At 38.0% G+C, this 20,589-nt stretch overlaps 1 protein-coding gene and 1 long non-coding RNA gene across 10 annotated transcripts in view; one reads left to right on the top strand and one right to left on the bottom strand.

Annotated features, from left to right (window-relative positions):
• Positions 1–20,589, top strand: part of LOC123616481 (uncharacterized) — a 126,094-nt gene that overhangs the window by 7,259 nt on the left and 98,246 nt on the right. The gene's annotated exons all lie outside the window — the stretch shown is intronic.
• Positions 17,357–20,589, bottom strand: part of EMCN (endomucin) — a 90,867-nt gene continuing 87,634 nt past the window's right edge. For 3 of the 9 annotated variants that reach the window (XM_045515738.2, XM_045515730.2, XM_010953580.3), the window contains one exon: positions 17,776–18,298. The gene's annotated coding sequence lies outside the window, so the exon portion shown is untranslated. Of the gene's footprint in view, positions 17,573–17,775; positions 19,388–20,589 lie in introns of those variants that run through there. The other 6 variants (XM_045515734.2, XM_045515736.2, XM_045515732.2 and 3 more) reach the window with 3 other exon arrangements.

The following is a 20,589-nucleotide window of genomic DNA, read 5'->3' as shown; positions in this document are numbered from 1 at the left end:
AATCTTCCACTGTAGAGTGAAAGCACCCAGAGACACCTTCTAAAGGAATGGACACGGTTATGTTCCAATAAAACTTTAAAAAAAAAAAAAAAAAAACCAGTGGCAGGGCTTATTTGCCCTGTGGGTCCTGTTTTGCCCACCCTGGGTCTTTCAGGTTAATATTGGAGATTTCCTTTGGCTGAATTATTCAGTTATTTACTTAGGCCCCTGGAAACTGATCATTTAAAGCTAAAAAGAACAGAGAATCTGTGTTCTGCATTGGTATCTTCTCCTTTAGAAGTACCTCACCCTACAGACAGCATTCAGGCTCTTTCCTGGGGAGCTCGTGAGTGTCCCATGGTGCTCACTCCCCAGATTGCTTTCATTTGCTTACAAATTTGCTAAGCACTTCACTTCCTATTCTGACAAAGGAAACTTCATTTTTTTCTTGTTGCTGGAAATTTTAAAGCTGAAATATAACAAGATGATGACTGCATCTTACAAAAGCTTCTAGCAACTACAGTAAGAGTCACCATGACAACTCACATCTTTTTGGATTAAAGCATTTTGGAGTAGGAGTTGATGAGGAAAAAAAAACATTGCATGCAGCCAACTGAGATTTTGACTTTAGCTAGAAAAATACCCTGGGGTTTCCCTAGATGTGTAGGGGTTGGGAAGCAGGAAGCAGAGCTGATAAAGGTCCCATGGTCAAGAACAAACCCAGGTAAGAGGTCAGTCAATCAAGTGGCCAAGTACGCTGCTGCTGCAAGTGAGATGAGAAGGTTTTACTTCCCTGATTACTTAATTGGTGGTGACTTTCAGTATTTTGTTTTATATACTTAAGGTCACTTTATTTAGATCCTTGCCTGGATACTATACTTGGATTGTACCATTCTGGAAGAAAGGATTTGGAAAAGGGCACTGGACCTAGTGGGATTCCCTTTGGCACTTGTTGTTCCAAACATTAAGACAGAATAGCAGGAAATGGCCTCGGCTCTAGAACAGTGATCTGGGATGGTTGGCCTTTCTCTTGAGATCTGTGACTCAGAATGGACTTCCAAGCCATCCCTTTGTCTCTTGGCACTTCACCCTGATGCCTTTGTCCTTCCCTCCCTCTTCATTCTTGTTGAGGACTAGCTAGCAAAATAAGTAGTAGGTGATAAAGCTTCATTTACACAAAGCTTCTTAAAAATACTATCAAGGTGAAGTGCTTTTAATGAAGCACCCATAGGTGTGAGGGTTAATCATCAAATTGGTGATTATATCAATGATAATGATATAATTAATATAAATCATTAGTGACAACAATAATAGTTAAAGTGATGGACTAAGCATGATCACAGTGACCTCTAAAATAATAGTGAAATCTGTATCAGCACATTTGATTTTTACAGTATCTTGTGTACTCAGCATTTTTAGATTAGAAAATTTAGGCTCAGAGTTTAATTCTGATTGAATGATTCTACCAAGGGCATAAAGCTGACAATTCATAAGGTTGAAATTGTTGGCTAGTCTGGCCTCTGATGACTGAAATGGTGGTTAGGCTTAGAACTCTGAAGCCAGGTGATCTGGGTTTGAATCCTGGTTCTCCTCTTTTCATGGTAAGCTACTCAGCCTTTCTGTCTCTGCCCCACAGGGCTGTTAGAAGGATTAAATGAGTAGTATTTGGATAATGTTTAGAGCCATGCTTGGCACACATACTAAATTAATGTTTGTAAAATAAATAAATATACCCCATTGGTTCTGAGAGTTAGCCAACATTAGGAAATCTACCTGAACTTTCTAAGCTTCATTTACTATTAATCTGCAAAATGGAGATAACAAAAGCATCTACCTTACAAGTGTTTACAAGGCTAATTGGACTCAACGTAAGGTCTTAATATAATGCCTGGGGACTTATTAAGGGCTCTATTTTTGTTAGCTATTGAACTAGTCTGGTTCTCTAGAGAAACAGAAAAAATTATGTATATATACATATATAAAATTATTTATATATATATATATACATATAAAAATTATTTTTATATATACATGTATTTTTAACTCAAAGGAGTTGCCTTATGCAGCTATGGAGGTGGAGAAGTAAGTCCACGATCTGTAACCAGGAAGCTGGAGACCCGGGAGAACCAATGGTGTAAATTTCAATCTGAGTCTGAATCTAAAGGCAGAAGAGCAGATGGATGTCCCAGCTCAAAGACTGTCAAGCAGAAAACATTCTTTCTTTATCAGCCTTTTATTCTATTCAGGCCTTCAATGAATACCACCCACACTGGGGACAGTGACCTGCTTTACTCAGTCTACCAATTCAAATGTTAATCTCACCCAGAAACACCCTCCCAGACACACTCAGAAGTAAAGTTTCTTATGGACTGAATATTTATGTTTCTCTAAAATTCATACGTTGAAATCCTAGACCTCAAGGTAAGAGCAGTAGGAAGTGGCTGGGGGAGGGGGCTCTTTGAAAGGTGATTAGGTCATGAGGATGGAGCCCTTATGGATGGGTTTAGTGCCCTTATTAAAGAGACCTAGAAAGATCCTTTGTTTCTTTCACCATGTGAGGTAACAGCAAAAAGACAGCTTTCTAGGGCATGGCCCACAACAGACACTGAATCTGTCTTGCCCTTGAACTTCCAGCCTCCAGAATTGTGAGAAATACATTTCTGTTGTTTGTAAGCCACTCAGTTTATGCTGTTTTGTTATAACAGCCCCAAAGGACTAAGATAATGTTTAACCAAATATCTGGGCACACCGTGGCCCAGTCAAGTTGTTGCATAAAATTAACCAGCCAAGCTAATATGGTTATTTTTATTGTTTTTTCTTTTGTGGAGCAGAAATCTATGCAAATAAATCAACCACATCATCACTGAAATATAGACCACTATAAATGGCTAATGTGGATAATGTGTATAAAAATTTAAATTTCTTAGGCAAACACACACGTTATCCAGAGATTAATCTGCTTGGCTGACCAAGTAGTTTCAATTACATTTTAAGGACATTTCTGCTAATAGATAAACATCTTGTTTAGGCATGAGATAACTTAAGAGTAACAGGTTGATTGAAAAGACAGTAGACTCAAAATAGACCCATGTGTAAAAATATTAGGACCTCCCTGAAGTGTCGGAATTTTAAGACATCAATTGGACAGCAGCCTTTTAAAACTGCTAAATTAAGGCAAAGTTCTTGCCAGACAAAGCACCTTTGCCTGTGAGGGGAATTTGAGAAACGCCACAGATGGTTTCCTAAAAAAGACCCAGTTGAAATTCCTACAACCTGAGAACAAAACTGCAATTGCGGAACACACCTCCCCTCAGCTGCCACTATGAATGCATCGACCCACAACCCTGCCACCTGGGAAGACCTGGGCCTAGTGCCCCGGTCCAGCCCCTACCTGCCTCTCCAGCTCCGTCTCTGTCCCCTCCCCTTTTCTCTCCTTTACTTACACTGGACTTTTCTTAGTTCCGCCGGTCAGCCGTGCTCATCCTCACTTCCATGATTTGATGTGCTCCCTTCCATGGTGAATGCTCTTTCCTCACTCCTGCTTAGCTCTTCCTCATCTTTCTGTCCTAGATTAGGTACCACTTCTCTGAGGGGACTTCCTTGATCGCCCAGGCAAGATTCAACCTCTCCAAGAGCATACATAGTCCTATCTTCTAGCATCCATCTCGCTCTCTGTTTTTTTTAATGGAGGCACTGGGGATTGAACCCAGGACCTCCTGCATGCTAAGCACGTGCTCTACCATTGAGCTCTACCCTCACCCCAGCACCCATATCTCTAAATTATTTTTCTTACTATCGATTTTAGTAACTATACATACTAAGATAATGTAAACTCCTGAAGGGCAGGGCCTGTGATCATTCCATATTCTCTGTTCCTATTACTGCACATAGAAGTACTTCATTAAATACTATATTTAATTGAATAGAAGAGGCATTGATTGTAAGACACACCAGAATTTCATATATCTGTAGGAAGAAAAACACTTCCAATTAAACTATGACATGATGCTTTTTTTTATCATTTAGAATTTTTATTCTATATTTAATACAAGACATTATTCAGTCATGTACACAGATTTTTTTTAATCATATATCACTTTCGTACATATATGAAAGGAAAAAGTGGAATAAATTGGTTAATACATTTCCTAAACATCTTCACATTCAGAGTCTGACTTCTGATGATTTTATTTTTTATTGTGGTAAACTATGTATCACATGAAATATAGCATCTTCACCATTTTTAGGTGTATAGGTCAGTGGCTTTCAGCACATTCCCATTGTTGTGAGATTTATTTTTTGACACTTTCTTTAGGAGTTCTTTTCTCCTCTGCCCACCCCACCCCAACCCGTCTTCCAAGTATCCTCTGTGCCATCAAGAGCATTGGTGATAGCACTTCTTAAAAAGATGATCCACCATCGTCTCTGAGAATTTCTTGCAAACTTCATACCCGTTCCTCATGTATTTGTATACACATGCCCAGGCAATGACAATTCCATCATGACTGCTGCTGGGCCAAAGTGATTTTAAGATGTATCCTCTTTCTAGAGATGTTGAAAGTGAAAAAAGTGAAACAGCAAACATGGTATTTGTTAAATAAATACGGGAACCTCTGTAAATATATGTAAGAAGTTCTATACGCATATATATGCATATAGGTAGGTAGCAATGACATTTTGTGCTCAGTATGTCTGTGAGAAATGAGGAGGCCACATCTGATTGGGTATAGACAGGCCTTCTTGAGAACTTTAGAGAACTGCACCCTTCCCTTCCTCCTGCTTCCTGTCCCTGTAGGGCTGGAGGGAGGAGGGGGTTGGGGCTTTCGCTCACATGGAAGAAACTTGGCCACGCCTTTCTCTTGAGCTCTGGCACTTTTTTCCACCAGCCTCTTGCCTTCTCATTGTAACACCTGACTGAATTTATACCCAGTGACTTAGGATCCTGGTTTTGTGAAGGCTGAAGGACACCATAGATTGTATCTACTCAAATACCTTTCTTTTATAGAAGAGGGAAATTGATAACCGTAGAGGTAAGAGGCAACTTGTTCACAGTCACATGTGGACAAATGAAGAGCAGAGAATATTGGGTAGATACTCCAGTGAAAAGTCATAAGCTAAGCATTTAGGAAGTCTACACTCATGCTACTTACACTTATAATACACGTTGTTTGAAAAAATCTGTTATGGGATGAATTGGGTCCTCTTAAATTTCATATGTGGAATTCCCCACCCCTAGGGCCCCAGAATGCAAGTGTATTTGGAGATAAGATCTTTAAAGAGGTAATCATGGTTAAAATGAGGCTGTTAGGTGGACCCTAATTTAAGCTGGCTGGTTATCTTTATAGGACAGAGATTAGGAAATGCAGAAAGAGACACCAGGGATGCAGGAAGAAGGCGACCATCTACAAGCCAAAAAGAGAAGCTTCAGAGGAAACTAACCCGACTGACACTTTGATCTCAGACGTCTAGTTTCCAGAACTGTGAGAAAAGAAATTCCCCTTGTTTAAGCCACCCTGTGTGTGGCATTTTGTTATGGCAACCCTAGCAAGGTAATACAACATCTTATTGTGAGGGAAGAAAAGAGGGGATGCAGGAAGATAATTGCAAGCGATGGACGGGAAGTGCACTCAAATGTTTTAGTTACTTACAGCAAGACTGGGCTGTTAGATAGTATTGTTCAAGAAGTCCCAAGAGAAACTAACCCTCCATCAGATCACAATTCTCTCCTTCCCAAGGCACAAGGAAGCCATGCCCCGAAGGCAGGACTACAGCACTGTGGTGAGCGTAGCTTGGTGTCGAATTCCATTAGAGAACTCTGATTTGCTGGGCTGGGGAACAGAGTGATGCCTTCTCTCCTTACCCTGACGTCACACCAGTTTTAGCCTCCAGTTGGTTATGCCAGAGGAATGTACACAGAAGAGAAGAAAATGCCAATCTTGGCAGTTTCAGGTTTTTGCATTTCTTCTGGAGTAAATTTGTGCTATTTATATTTCCCCATAAAGTCATCAATTTCATCAAAAATTTTAAAAGTATTAGCACAGAATGGTACAGAATTTTTTCTTTTCTAATTTAAAAATGAATTTTCTGTGTTTATTACAGACTTTTTTTCACTTCTTGTTTTGTCTTTTCCCTCTTTTTTTTTTTCACTACTCTTTATTGCCTCAAAAGTGAATGTTAATTCCTTTATTGTATCTCATCCCCTTGGAATCCTCAGACCACCTGTGCTCACACGCTGCCACTGCCTCTTAACCTGTGCTCTTAATGTCAGTTTCTTTGTGTCGTAGAAGTCACGCTCTTTTCCTGGCTTATTGGAAAGATTCTCACAGTAAGTCAATTGCAGACTCGTGCTCTTCTGCTGAGTCTTCCTTATCGTGCTCTGTTCTCCTGTCCTGCAGCTTTTCTTCATAAGCTGCATTTTACTAGCTTGCTGTTTACTCTTACTTGAAAGAAATAGATATATTTATACCTGGTGTTTATAAGCACATACACTAGGTAGATTGCCTTGATCTCACTGACCATCCACTTGAGCGTTTGTTCAGTCTTCTCATGGGCATGACAAGAGAACAAATTGTTACAGTTTCCATTTCCATTTCTGGAATTTGGCAGCCTTTTACTGGATAAACCCTGTTGAGGTTCAATCATGAGACACTCCTCCTCCAGCTCCCCTACCCTGACTTCCTTCTGTTACAATTGATGAAAAGAAGAATAGTCAGAATATTCTACTCCTAAGACTCCCTACGCACGTGCTTAAGACCTGTTTCTACTTTCCAGCCTGTTATTTTCTGAGTGTTGCCGTCTCTACATAGAGAATGGAGAGGTATTATAGAAAGAGAGCTAAGATGTCAAGGGAGAAGCGTGTGAGAATATTATCTTACTCACCTCAAAAAATAGAATCCACGCAGCAGCAGGATTCATGCTCAATGTTTTAGTTAGTTCATATCCTCTTTCTGAGTGGGGCAAACAGTAAAGAAAGAAGGAGATATTTTTCTTTCTATCATCTTGCTTTTCAGAAAAACAGGTTTGCTCTCTTTTCAGAAGCAAAGTGTTTGGCGGGGAGGGGCACTTTTCTAGTCACATTTCATTATTTTAATTTTAGCTTTAGGCAAATGTATGAGTTTTCATCTTTTTCTCTGACCTCTAAGTGGGCAGCAACTATGTCTTGCCATTTTACTTCGACATATTCACAGTGTCTGGAATATCTTAGGTTCCCCCCAAAAAATTCATTTAATAAATGGAAGCATGTCACCATTGTTGTATTACTGGGGTATTAGGAAAAACTGTACCAAGGACAATTAGCTGGAAGAAGTTTTAAGCTAGACTTTCCTATTAAGATGGATTTCATTAAAAATATCAGGGCCAGTTTTATTTCCTTCCCACCTAGTAATATGACAGTAACTCTTACATAGGCTAATGACTTGATCTGGAAACTTTGATATGCAAGAAATTGTATTAAGATCAATCATTCATTCCACATATATGCATTGAATGCCTTTTTAGGGTGGCTCTATGCCCAGTTATAATTCTTTCTATAGAGGAAGAATGAGAAATGAGGATTTGGAAGTGCCCATATAAATGTGAAAAGCACAGGTTAAATATATATATTTTTATATCAAAATACTGCAATGTGTTGTGAGATATAATAAAGTTATATAAAATGTACAGTGAGACACGGAGTGACATTTGAGTTATGTTGTGGGTCTTCAGAGAAAACTGTAAAAGCTAAGAGGTATGGAGGATGGAGATCTAAGAAGAAGAGCATTTCTGGGGAAGGTAAGTAATACTCAGAGTCTGGAATAGTCAGGAATTTGCATGGAGTTAATTGTGATTGAAATAAGAGGATGGATAATAACTGGAAAGGTTTGAAAATAGTTACCTATGGATCATGGAGGATAACTTCCCTAGAATTCATGGATGGGACTAGTTTCAGAAGGGTGGTAGATCATAAACCAGTATGCCAATGACTGGGGAAGATTTTTTTGGTTTTTCTAATTATGTATCTGCCCTGACAAGCGTCAGATTCAATGCAGATAACGTAGTTGAACACATGATCCATAAATGGGTCAATGCCTCCAGAAAGCACTGTAGTGTAAGACCAAGAGAATGTTAAGCCCCAGTTGCTTCACAGGTGGTTCCTATTTACAGTTTTGCAATATGATGAATGGTTGGTAAAATGGAAAATAATTTTATTTCTAACTGTTTTCTTAATAGTTATCTCACTGTTGATACCAAACAGAAATATCTGCTGGGTTCAGGTTCAAGCTATTAGATTTAAAAACCTAGTTATAATCTTTTATTGAGGAGAAAACTGGACAGGGGGAATATCTAGTAAAGCAACTGATTTATAATTAACATAGTTTTCCTTTATAAAGATGATACAGACAATACTTTATTTTGAAGAATTAATTGTAGGGTTTGATAAACATTTGATTCCATTACTAATGACTAGTTCTGAACTATTTGATATTTTAAAGTATTGCTCTGTCTCCCTGCTTCCCCTTTTAGTTTTGGGTATTAGGGTTACTACATCCCAGGATTGGGGTCCCTAGACTCCTTGGACCTATGCTGTCCAATAAGGTAGCCATTAAATCGAGTAGCTATTGAACATTTGAAATGTGGCAAGTCTGAAATGAGGTGGGCTGTAAGTGTAACATGCACATCTGATTTCAAAGACTTAGTTTAAAAAATATATCTTTTTTCATAATTAAAAAAGGTTGAAATAATTAATTTCATCTGTTTCTAATTTTTGATGTGGCTACCTGAAAATTTTAAATCACATATATGGCTCACATTATATTTTTATTGAATAGCATTGCTTTAGACTACAGAAAAATTGCCATAGGATTGTATAGTGATATAATTTGCTTAGATGTCAGTAGATATGTGAGTTTTAATAATTCTGTTAGCCCAAAACATTCTGATAATAAATGTCTCTAAATATGTACCTACTAATTTTTTTCTCACAAAGGTTAGGTGTTGATAAGATAATTTGCTCTTAAGTCTTTGGCTGAATGACTTCTTGCTGATATAATGATAATTTGGGGTAATCCAGCAGTCACAATTATATTCCAGGCAAGATCATTAGGCTAACTGATCTTTCAAGTTTAGGGAAAGATAAATTTCAACTTCTCTGATGGAAATGGCTTTGAACTAGAAGTCAGAAGGCCTGGGTTAGAGCCAAAGTTTTCTTGGCCACTTATAAACTGTCTGCATGTTCTCCAGTAATAAATTATTTTGCTGGGAGCCAACATTGTGTTTCCAGATATATGTAAGAAGGGAAAAAAATTGATCATAGCCACCCAACATATCCACAAGATTATTGTGGCAAATTTATGTATAAGATGATAATTACAAGGTGCACTTAAGTCATCATGGCTTGCATGTTCGTGGGAAGTTTTGCCTGTATGAAACTTTGCAATGATTTTTAGAGAATAATGGAAACCTGTCCCCCGATGCCCATCACTGGATAGTACAGACTGTAATTGGTTATCACTGGTGTCCATCACCTTGGGAAAAAAGAAGCTGGCAGGTTACCTCAAAGGACAGATCTAGTGATCTGTTGATCTTGATCCTGAATGAATCAATTAGTTAAAATCCACCCCTTTTAAGATGGGGGCAGAGTGTGAGTTACAGAAAATCTCAGGCTTTTGAAACAATTAAGGAGAGAGAATCAAGTGGCTGAAATTTGAGAGTCCAGTGTGGGTAAGAGTTGGTTATTAATTAATTCTGAGTTGAGTAGCAAATAAAAGGATCTTTTCTGGGTGTCTTTAGACTGATGTTTATATCTTAGGGGTGTGAATCTTTTACTGTTTTAGTAATTGGGCTCAGCAAGAAGGAAGTCTTTCTTGATCTTTGGCCAAAACTATCCCATGAAATAGACCAAGAGAAGGAAGTATCATCTTGTGTCATTAATTGCCACTCAAAGGAGCTATTCTATAAGCATCAAAGTCACATCTATTCTTTTGGAAACATGTTTGTCTATGTGTTTTTCATTTCTTTCTTCATTAAAAGTAATTTAAAAAGCAAAATAAGAAAGATTTTCTGCTGTATCATCCTTTAACTCTTTCTTGCCTCTATAATATTTTACTTGGTTGAAATACATTTAGAATTTCTGCAGTGCCTACAGAAAAAAGGGGCAACCCTTTTCAGGATGTGGCTTCTATTTATGCTCCAACCTTGTATACATAATTATCTGTCTGTATTAGCCCTCTGCTAATTTCATTTTGTTTTGATTTAAATTTATAGTTTTTCATGCTTGGTTTATATGCCAGGCATTGTGCTAAATGATTTGCATGCGTTATTTTACATAATCTTCTCAAAACCGTAACATTTCCATCTTAGATTTGAGAGGATTACTGACGGAACCTAGACTTAGGCTCAAATCTAACTCAGAGCTCATGATTTATTCCACGCCTGTGCTCTGTGCCCAACATAAGGAGCTTGGAGAACAAGTAATGTCACATAACATTTAGTTTTGCATTTAATTCCTTCACCTCGTTAGCCCATATCAGCAATAAGTCAAAAAGAGCCTTCCCCTTTACGCTATACATCTTATTTTCTTTACTTATAAGCTCCTAGAGGGAATGATCCCCTACGATGTTTGTTGGTAACTATTGTGCCTAAAAGAATACCTTGGACTAATAGGTGGTAATAAAATTTTATTGATGATGTTAAGTATGAGCATTTGGTATTAATAGGTGATTTCAGTTTCTGTTCCCTTCCCACATATGTTTCTTAAAACTTCAACTTTTGAAAGCGTCCCACGTTCCTCTATCCAGGCAGTTTGACTTCATTTCCGTGCTTCACACTCTGAATCTCCACAGGGTGGGACCCTCAGCTAGCAGAATCTTAGAGGAACTATTCTTCTTTTGAAATAAAAATACATGCCAATCCCAGGGAGTGGGTTGTATCCCAATAAAAGGGCAGAGCTGACACTGGGCACATCTGTTTAGGAAACAAAGTGAAGTTCAATGCTTTTCTGAACTGTAGTTCTTAGATAATAGAGGCGTTAATTAAAACCCGCCCCTTGTAGCTCACACACAGCAAACAGTGGTACTGCACTCAGCCAACAAGAGGGTTTTACCGCAAAGCCAGAGATGATCTCATCTGTGCCTCTTCCAATCTATCAACTCATCTAAGCTCTTTGAGATAATTAAGTGGCATTGCAAGGGGAACAGCAATGGAGTGGCTGACAGTGTTTTTTAAATGCCTTCATTTGCTTTAGTTTTAGTTCCAAGCAAAATGCTGTAAATCCTGCACTGTATTTATATTTATAATTTAAATGCACACAGCATTATTATACCTTACTGTACCACCAGCAGGAGAAGCCCTCTGATAATATATGGCCAGAACACTGAAGAAACTCTGTCCTTTATTAGAGCACGTGCACACACCACACCCACATGCACGTGCACAAACACACACACACAGGCTTGGTTTATATTTGTGAGCAAGGGAGTACACAGATACCACAGACACCTGATACTAGAGTAGGCTGTTCAAGACCTAACCCTAAATTTGAGTCTACAGGTCAGATTTTATACCTTAAAACTTTGCGAGCATCACCTTGTTCTAGGTGTGCTTAAATTTAAGGTGACCCAGGCTTACCTTTGGCCAACAAAATAAACGTGTTCCAGAAATCGAACAAATCCATATTTTAAAAACCTATGTTCTCTCAAATTACTCATCCTTATTGTCTTTCTCCTCATTATCAAAACACACTCCTGAACACCAGTGATATTGAAAATATCTGATCATAAGTGTGGCATGGGACATGGATTTATAAGAACAGATGGCTTCACTTTTGCCAGGCTTTAACCCCTTAGGTGCTGAATCCTAGAGAGAGAGCCGCAGTCTCAGGGAAGGGATCAGGAGGGCTGCGACGGAGGCACTTGGGGAAGAAATGGGCTCAAGACAGCAGCTATTTATCAAGGGTATGGAAGCATTGCGGTATTTTCACAGCTTATCACACTAATGTTAACGTGGCTAAAAGCTCATTTATGTTAATAGATGGTACCTAGAATCATGATGCTTAGAAATATAGAAGGTTCTAACCTAGCGGTAGAACAGAAGGCTTTAGAAATTCTCCCAGCTGTTGGAAAGAGATTTCAGGCTTGCTAATTAATCTTGAATGTAGGTATGAGTAGTTTTAACCCTTGTTGTCACTGAGAAAATCAAGAAGGGAAAAGGTTGATATTTCTTGTGTCTCCAGTACATCACAATCTCATTTAATTTTCTCAGTATCCTTCTAGGAAAGTGTATTAGTTTGCTAGGGTTATCATAACAAAGACCCACAGACAGTGGTTTAAACAACAAATTTATTTCTTCACAGTTCTGGAGGCAAGAAATCCAAGGTCAAGGTGTTAGCAGGTCTGGTTCCATTCTGAGGTCTCTCTCCTTAGCTTGTAGCTGGCTGTCTTCTTCCTGTGTCTTCACACGGTCTTCCCTCTTTGTGTGTGTGTGTGTGTCCCCCAACCTCATCTTACAAGGATACCAGTCATCTTGGACTAGGGTCTCCCCTAATGACCCCGTCTAACTTTAATTATTGCTTTAAAGACCCTGTTCCCAAATGCAGTCACACTGAGGTACTGAGGGTTAGGACTTCAACATATGAATTTGGGGGAGGGGCCCAATTCAGTCCATAAGAGGAAGTTAGTAATATAGACCTTCTTTTTGACCAAAGTTTATAAAAATATTTTAAAAGGTCAATTTTATTAAGGTGTATTTCACATATAAAAGTATACCCATTTTAAGTCTACAGCTTGAGTTTTGCAAATATGTACATCCATGTAACCAACACCATAATCAAACTACAGAAGTTTCTATCATCTCAACAAATTCCCTCTTTCTTGGCATTTCCCCTACCTTCCTGGCTCCAGACAGCCATTGATCTGATTTCTTTTCTAGTGTTTCATATAAAAGGAGTCATAAGGTATGCATTCCACTATGTCTGGCTTCTTTTCTGTAGCATAATGCATAATGTTTTGAGATTCATTTTGTTGGGTATATTAGTAATTTGTTTCATTTTATTTCTGAGTGGTATCCCATTGTGTGACTATACCACAATTTGTTTATTGTTTACAGCTTTTGGGTATTATGGATAAAGCTAATATATATATATATTTAAGTGGAGGTACTGGGGATTGAACTCAGGACCTCGTGCATGCTAAGCATGCACTCTACCACTGAGCTATTTCCCTCCTCTCCTATTTTAAAGATTTTAGTTTTTTTTTTTAAAGAATAAAGCTAACATGAACATTTATTTATAGGTCTTTGTATGGCCAGGACATGTTTTCATTTCTTTTGGGTAAATAAAAAAAAAAAATTGCTGTGTCATATGAGAAGTATACAGTTAGCTTTTTAAACTTTCTTTCAAGAAGAACTGCTAAATTGTTTCCCAAATTGTTGAATGATTTTACATTCCCACAATGTATGAGAGTTCTAGTTCCTCCATATTTCCGACAACACTTGGTATTATTGGCCTTTATAATTTTAGCTACTCCTGTGGACACGTAGTGGTAGCTCTTCATGGTTTTATTCATTTATTTATTTATTATTTTATTTTGGCGGGGGGGGTAATTAAGTTTTTTTTTTTTTAAGAGGAGGTGCTGGGGATTGAACCCAGGACCTTGTGTATGCTAAGCATGTGCTCTACCACTTGAGCTATATACCCTCCCCTTAGCTCTTTGTGCTTTTAAACTTGCATTTTCCTGATTACTAAATGATATTGAGTATCATTTCATGTGCATATTGAAAAATTATATATCCTTTTTTGTGAATTTTCTTAATTTTTTTTTCTGATTTTCAGTGGATTGACTTCTTAAGTTTTTTGAGTTCCCTATACGTCCTAGATCCAAGCCATTTGTCAGACATACATAATGTAAATATTTTCTCCTATTCTTTGACTTTGCCTTTTCAGTTTATTAATGTCAATTTGAAGAGCAGAATTTTTAGTTTTGATAAAGTTCAACTTAACATGTTGTCTTTAGTTATGGCTTTTTGTATATGTTATGGATCTGGATTTAATGTTTATATAAGGCAAGTGTTATAGATCTGAATTTAATGTTTAAGTTTACAATACATTTAGAGTTGTTTTTGTGTGTGGTATAAGGTAAGGGTTGAACTTTGCTTTTTTCATATATCAATTCCAAAACAATTTGTTGATAAAACTGTTCTTTCTCCATTGAATTAATATGGCACCCTTGTCAAAAATCAGTTGATTCATGAGTATATGGGGGAAAAACATACGTTTAATTCTTTCTATAACCTCTCTTTTGTTCCAATGATTAACTTTTATTCTTAGGTCAATACTAAACTGTCTTGATTACAGTAGCTTCAAGTAAGTCTTTAAAATCCAATAGTATGAGTCCTTCAAATTTGTGCTTAAAACATGTTTTAGTTATTCTAAGTCCACTTTATTTCCATGTAAACATTGGAATCACTTTTCAATTTCTACAAAGAGGAAAACTAGATCTGGCCTGAAACTGTAATAAATTCATAGATCAATTTGAATAAAACTGGCATCTTAATAATACTGAGTCTTTTAATCCATGATACAGTATTCTTTAATTCCTCTTAGAAGTTTGACAGTTTTAAGTGTACAGGGAGTGAATGTATTGTAAAATTCACCCCTCAGAGTTTTATATTTGCTAGCATTATTGTAAATGGTATCTTTTTTCTAATCTTCATTTTTTGGTTACTGAATAAATCAGTTGATTCTATATATTGATCTTATGTTCAGCAACTATAACAACTTATTAATTTGGGGGCTTTTTGTGGATTTCGTAGGATTTATGCATGATTTTGTCATCTTTGTTTATACTGGGATGATAAAATGGTTTCTGTTTTAACTACAGCCAGGAGCATAATGCTTCACCCCTTTTTATAGATAAGTAAACTAAGATCAGAAAGACTAAGAGTATAGTTATAAAGAACAGGAATTTGGAACTTAGGTTGGAATCCAAATTTTAACTCTTCACTAGTTATACAAACTTGGGGAAGTTATTTAATTTTCTGTCATGGTTTCCGTATCTCTAAAATGAATCTGCTGCTGCTGCAGATGATACATATAATGATGTAATATTACAAATTATATCTTACTATTGTTGTTATATTAACCGACATGATACATATGCAGTGCCTGGTACAGAGTGAGTCTTGGATATGATGTCAGCTAACTAGTGATATTATCCATAATCACTTTGGTAGAATTCTGACTTCAAGTTCAGGAATGTAATATTAGTGAACAAGATAAATGTTTTTCCATTATTTATCAAAACTAAATTTTTTCCTTTATGTGTAGTTTACTGTATAGGAACCATACCATAGTAATGGTGTTTAAAAAAATGTATCCTGAACAGGAAAAGAGGTGTATTCTGGCCCATAGGACAAATCCCCTTGAAGAGAAGACAAAATATACTCATGAGAACTTGAGAAGTCTTGTTTGTGTTTGTGGAGAAATTCTGACAGGGAGATCTGTGGATAATCCATTACAAATTCTCAATTCAGAGTATCTATTATTTAATTAATCACTGTGATGGATATCTTCAACACTAGGTAATAATGAACAAATTCATAGTACTGAGACAGTCACTCAAAACATAACTGTTAAAGGACTTACCCACTTTTCTTTTTAGAACCCCATAAAATCTTGAATGATCACAAATAGGGCTCAATGGAGAAAAATCAGGAAAAGCTAGCATGTTCATTGTTGAAGGTTTGCCGATGTCCTAAGTTGATCCTTAAGAACGTAAGTGTGACAGGTAGACAAGAAATAAGACACAGATTTGTCAGATATGGAAGGGAAGATTTCAGCTCAGCAAGGGGAATTTAGAAACCTTTCTCTGCTGGCTGAGCACAACCAATGTGTCAGCCAGTAACATCCGATTACACTCAGATGACAACAGTGCCGGTTAATTAGCTCTTGTTTACGTTTTGACTGTTGCAGACTTAAATTATATTCGTATTGTCATACAGAACAAACACCTAGAAACGTTTGCCCTTGATCTAAACACATCCTTTCCTTTTGCAGTGACACTTGAACTACATGTGAGAACAAAAAATTTTAAGAAGTCAGGCATAAAAGGTAGATCATCTAAATCAGATAATTAAAAACAAATCTGATTAATGATAATTTTGGCTTGAAAACCAAGTACCCTGTTTCAAGAGAAGTTCAGGTTGACAAAAAATGCAGACATTACCTCTGAAACTGACAATACAAAATGCCATGAATATCTCTGCAGATTCTTCAATCCTCTCATCACTTTGACTTTTTAAAGATTTAATACTAATGAAGTATAAAGCATTCTTTATGTGTAATTCTTGAACTAGAATGAATTTCATTCTCTCATTACGATTAAAAAGCTTTACCTCATCCTGATCCTTGTAAATTTTCTTCCAACAATGCTTATGAAAGGTCAAGAAAGTGTTTTTCTTTTTTTTTTAGGAAGCTAGAGTAACGTATCATTCGTAGTAATTTAAATGGCAGAAGAGTTTGTATTTCTGCAGTACATCCTGGGTAGCAGGGCTGCTGCTGAGGTGCTCAGTAAAGCATTCTAGGGGTGCTGGAATATTGTCCTTATTTTATTTTTTTAAAAATATTCTGAGGGGGAGGTAATTAGTTTTATTCATTCATTCATTTTTGTTGATAGAGGTCCTGGGGGTTGAACCCAGGGCCTCGTGCTTGCTAAGCATACATTCTACCTTCTACCCCTGAGCTATACTGTCCCCCTCATCCCCAGGATATTTTCCTTTTGAAGATCAGTGTTCCATGGTTGGCATGCTCTAGACACTGTTGCACTCATTTAAAGGCTTCTAGGTTAGAATTAAGCATGGGCAAAGCATCTCTCCAGGGAAAGTGTATGTACTGGAGATCCTTGCTTTTTTCTCTACCCTATTGCTTTTCTATTTTTTTTCTACTCCCATCTTTCTTCTCCAAATACCATAAAGAGACACCAGTCAGAAGTATAAATATGCTTGCTTGGTGTCCTTGATTAGAAATGGTCCAGACATCAGGGAGCAAAAACCAAAATTTATATAATCCTCAATGCTGACCGTTTTCAAAATAGATTGCAACAAAGTAAACTGTAAAACATAATTTTAAACATAACCTTCTGTCTCCAACATGCTGCCCTCGTATCACTAAGATAGTTTAACATCGAAATCAGCTTAGGTAATCATAAATCATAAACGTTAAAGAGCTGCCCCTGGCAGCTTGTTAGTTCCACAGCTTACCACAGAACTTCAACCAACATGACATTTGATCCCAAGTGTCCAAGGAGTGGTCAAGGTTGATCAGTCAGCTTTCAACAGAAGAATTTGCCCCTGATGGAGTGGTAACTATAATCATATGGTATTTTTAGGAAAGTGATACACTGGAAAATAATATCACAATTATGTATTTATGAAATGTTGGTTTCTACAAACTGGAGATTTAACAATGATGTCTAGAACAAATCATTACATTTCTAAAAGAAATAAAAAATGCACAGAGATAGTATCAATCAAATGGATTCTGAAAAATCTCAGTCCTGTTATCTTCTTAATGAATGCAGTACAGTGTCACAAATGCCCTTACATCCTTGTCACACAGTGTGAATTGCAAATAGAAAGACCAAAGAAATGTTCAATTGACTTCCCCTGAATAAGGCCTGATATGTGAATCCTTTGTCCCTTTCTCACTTACTAGATGCCTTTCAGAGTAAGTTCTCATAGTCTAATAATCAACCCCAAAATATTCATAATGAAGGGAAGACAATACTATTGCCATTTTCACAGTCACATTATGATATTTTTAGTGTATTGAGTACAGTAATTATTTATTAAAAGTAACACATGAAAGTATGAATAAAATATCTTTATGTACAAAGGAGGATTTTGACCTGGTATTTAATAATACACTCGCAAATTTCCCCTACATTAGTGGAAAACAATAAATACAAACATTAGCTAATATAAGAACACCGAGAAAGTGGGAACGTCTCCATGAATAAAAACTGTTGGTTCTGGAAACTTTAAACTCAAGGGACAGCCATTTCATCAGTGAAGCCATCGGCCTGGGCTGTCAGGTTAACTGCTCACAGACGCCCCTCCTAAAATTCATTCTCCTAGGATTGTTCCTGTAAAATGCGCTAAGGTGCTTTTCCACATCTCAGAGGACAGGAGAGGCCCAGGATTCTTTTTGATTCCATCAGATTATTGTGTGTCATCTAGTTTATGGGGACAGGTGACAGATGCAGACTGGCGAGCAGGACTGAGAGTCAGGATTGATTCCACAGGGCTTTCTCCCTTTCTACCCCTGGAGCCCAGAAGCTGAAGATTAAGCCTGTTGGGGGGGAAACAGAACAGTTCAGATTCCAAGAAAGTGAAGCAGCAGCAGAGATGCTGGGCGAGATTGTCTCTTGATAAGAAAGATTAGTGACTAGCTGAAGTTTTCCCACTTAGTAGAGTCACTTGAATGTCCCAGAAGCACTTCAACCTCAACAAGTCTGAAAGGAAACCACGACACTGCCTCCCAAACCTGTTCCCTCTCACTCTGTGATTCCAGTCTTTGCTGTTATCTCCGTGATCCATCCAGGCACTCGACCTGGAAGTGTGGGCATTACCTATACCCCTGACAGTCCTCATTCCCCAATGTCTACATTCATGCAATCAGCACCTCTGGAGAACTGTATCTTCCAGACATTTCTCTGTTCAATTCTGCCTCTTCATCTCTCTCCCACTGTACCTGCAGACCTGGTGAAGCCCTCATCCTTTTTCTGGGGTATATTGCAATAGTCTTTTGTCTTCTCTGCTTCCGATCTTAACTCCTCTTGAATGAATCTTCCACATTAAATATTCAGTGATGTGCCTCGAGCACACATCTCATCATACCCCACTTTTGATGAAAGCCCTTCACTGTTTCTTATCACCAGTGGGGCATCATTTGAGGTCTGTTGCTCAGGGTGACATTGTGAGTAATTATTTCTTGGCAACTTTCATGCTTTGCTGCTGTGTACTTATCATGAAGAAGAGTGAGCAGGCAGCTTTCCACTTCTCCACAGGATGGAGAGCCAGGGCTTTGGTTTATGACTTCAGGTTTCCTTGTTTGCAGGACAGAAACATCATTCTCTGCAGGTCCAAAAAGGAGCAGGAGAGGGAAGCTTCTGTGTCTCAAGTGGGGAGGGCAGTGGTCCACTGTGGCAGGGGGAGGATGCTGTGGTGCTGCTGATGGCAGTGCTGGTGGTCTGCCGGAGTCTGGGAGGAGGAGGATGCTGGGGTGAGGGTGGGCAGTGGGACCAGGGTCGAGACCTGCATGTTGCTCCCTCGCAGCGTGGTTGGTGGAGGCAGGTCCTTCGGGAGGGATGGTTGCACTGCTGCCTTACATGGGGCAGACCTGGACATGGGCTGCTGTGGCTTGGGGTCAGTTTGAAGACTAGAGAGTTGGACATGGGATTTACATCAAGACTTAGGCTGTGGAAAAGACTACTAAGTGGGATATTTCTAATGTCCCCCCAGAGCATCTGTGGCTGACAGGTGGTCCAGCACAGGCCAGAGCATGGGGTAGCTCTAGAAGGAGAGCAATGATTGCAAGGATGGCTGTGAAACAGTCCCCACTCTTAAATTCTGGACTTATTTCCTGGGTGCATTTTACACTCAAGGTCAGAGAGCCTTCCAAAATGAATAAATGGCTTCTTGATGGCATTAATAAAAAGGAAAGAATCTGATTTTATTCTGCTTAGAAAAAGAAAATATTTCATTCTCACCACATGAAGTCCTTTCTGATTTAGCTTAGCACAGGAAGCAAGACCTCCCACTATGTGGAGCCCGCAACTGCTTTGGCCCCAACACCCAGCCCTTCTGGCCTTGAAATACATCTTCCAGGCCCAAGCTTCCCGTTATCTGAGGTGAAGGACCAGGGTGGTTTTCAAAAATTTCTAATCAGCTGCAAACTGATATTTTTTAAAAATACAATAACATGAATAAAATTTTGAAGCGATATCAGATTGCTATCCCAATTTGAAATGCTTACACTCAGTTTCTGCACTTAATTTCCTTGCGAAACAGAATCACGGTTCACTGACTCTGCAGCAGATGTGTACACACAGCTCCTGGCTAACCAGTTACTCGTGATTTTTTTCATATACCATGCAGTCTCACAGTTCTTTGCCTTTACACATGCCATTCTCTTTTTTTCTTATCCTGTAAGTCTCAACTCAAATACCGTCTTTGAGAAATTTGCCATTAAACTTCAATGGCTGTCTTTACATACCACTATCTTATTACTTACCATATTCTATTAAAATGATCTTATTTGTCTTTCTCTTCACTCCTCTAAGCATTGTGGGGACAGTATCCATGTCACATCCCTCTTTTTTTAATTTTTAGTTTGAGTTATTTATTTATTGAAGTATAGTCAGTTTACAATGTTGCATCCGTTTCTGGAGTACAGCATAATAGTTCAGTCATTCACATACATACATATATTTGTTTTCACATTCTTTTCCATTATAGGTTACTATAAGATATTGAATATAGTTCCCTGTGCTCTACAGTAGAACCTTGTTGTTTATCTATTTTACACATAGTAGTTAGTATCTGCAAATCTCAAAGTCCCAATTTATCCCTTCCCATCCC

Source organism: Camelus bactrianus, chromosome 2 (genome assembly GCF_048773025.1).
Source record: "Camelus bactrianus isolate YW-2024 breed Bactrian camel chromosome 2, ASM4877302v1, whole genome shotgun sequence".
Taxonomy (NCBI): Eukaryota; Metazoa; Chordata; class Mammalia; order Artiodactyla; family Camelidae; genus Camelus; species Camelus bactrianus.
Note: the sequence above shows the minus strand (reverse complement) of the source record. Positions and strands in the feature narration are given on the sequence as shown.